Raw genomic sequence first — 1,693 nt, forward strand, 5'->3', positions numbered from 1 at the left:
CCCTGGGAACACGCGTCTCGACCAAAAAAAAAAAAAAGAAAAAAAAGGAAAAAAAAAAAAAAAAAAAAAGAAGAAGAAGAAGGAAGAAGATCGCATAACCTACTTTCACGGGAATTCAGAGCTTTTATACTACGCGAATTCCATTACATCGTGTTCATTTTTACACACCGGGGCTCTCCACGGAATTATCGCCGCGACGGCGGCCACCATAGAGGGAGTTTTCACCGTATCTCTGCGATGAAATGAAGGGATTTTGAAAAAAAAAAAGAAAAAAAAGAGGAAAGAAGGGTTAAAGGTGAGAATAGTCGTCGCGAATGGTTCAACTTGCCTTTAAAGGAAGAAAAAAAAAAAAAAAAGTTGAGAATTCCTTTCGATTAAAGAATCGGGAATCTCGGTTTTCTTTTAATGATAAACTTGTAAAATTTTATTGCAATAATTTCGATCATTCTTTTTCTTGTTGAAAGAGAGAGAGAGAGAGAGAAAAAAGATCTGAAATTTTTCTTTTTTTCTCTAGAATAAATCGAATGAGACATTTTTCTTAAAGAAGAGAATTAACAAAAATTGAGATTCGGATTCAAGCGATTCCTCTTCGCTCTTAATAATTATTTTCATAATAAAATCTAGATTTTCTCTTCGTTCGAAAAGATAAAATTCTTCACGATTATCCCGCGATTATCTATATTTTCTGGATCAATGAAATGAAACTGATATAATTTCGTCGCGACGATAATTCCACGCAGAGAGTCAAAGTCGAACGACACGCGCGAGTCGAAGGTGCTGCTTCTCCGGTGCGTGGTAGAAGAAAGAGAGAGAGAGAGAAAGAGAGCGAGAGAGAGAGAGAGAGAAAGAGAGCGAGAGAGAGAGAGAGAGAGAGAGAGAGAGAGAGAGAGAAAAGTGAAAAAATGATTGAATGAATTATAAATAAAACAGTTGAAAGGGGAAAAAGAAAGAAAAAAAGAAAAAAAAGAAAGGAAGAAACGAATGATTCCGCGACGCGGACATTGAGAGACGACGTTCGGACACTCGATTAGCAATATCGCCATTAATCGTATTTTGCGCTTTCACGCTTTGGCTGATTATTATTAAAAAAAAAAAAAAAAAAAAAAAGTGAAAACTAAACGGTGGAAAAAAAGGAAAAGCTACTACTAGTGAGAATTGTATACATAAGGGAAATAGAAGGTGGTCGGATGTGATCGATCGAAATTTAAAAAAAAAAAAAAATATCCTCGCCGCGAGTATGTTTGCAAGAATTCGTGCGGATTGAGGGTGATCGATCCTCGCGCGCGAGGACCAATTCGAGGCTCGAGACGCTTGATTTAATTTTCGCGCTCGAAGAGGACAAAGGGTAAATTGGATCTAATTGGATATCGAGGATATGGTAGGCGCCACCCGAAATGTACGTGCAAATTTTCGAGAATGCACGGGAATGGAGAATTTATATTACTTGAGTAATTTAGATTTCAAGTGATTATTTGTTGATTCTTTTAGTGTCGGCGAGGAAGAAGGAGAATTGAATAATTTAATTTGCTAGTTAAATATAATTTTTAACTTTCTTCCTTTATTTTTTCAAATGTAAGGGAATGCTTTGTTGCCACTTGGTGCTATAAATATTAGTAAAAGGAAAAAAAAAAAGTTTTAACGAAGAATTAAAATTGAGAAGAGGGAATCTAAAAAAAAAAAAAAAATAATAATT

The 1,693-nt window shown here is 35.3% G+C and overlaps 1 long non-coding RNA gene across 1 annotated transcript in view; it reads left to right on the forward strand.

Annotated features, from left to right (window-relative positions):
* Positions 1 to 850: 850 nt before the first annotated feature.
* The window catches only part of LOC102681857, a 7,119-nt gene continuing 6,276 nt past the window's right edge, over positions 851 to 1,693 (forward strand). Inside the window, exon 1 of the long non-coding RNA XR_421618.2 lies at positions 851 to 894. This is a non-coding gene — a long non-coding RNA (uncharacterized LOC102681857). The remainder of the gene's footprint in view (positions 895 to 1,693) is intronic.

The sequence above is a fragment of the Apis dorsata genome, unplaced genomic scaffold (assembly GCF_000469605.1).
Source record: "Apis dorsata unplaced genomic scaffold, Apis dorsata 1.3 scaffold_194, whole genome shotgun sequence".
Classification (NCBI taxonomy): Eukaryota; Metazoa; Arthropoda; class Insecta; order Hymenoptera; family Apidae; genus Apis; species Apis dorsata.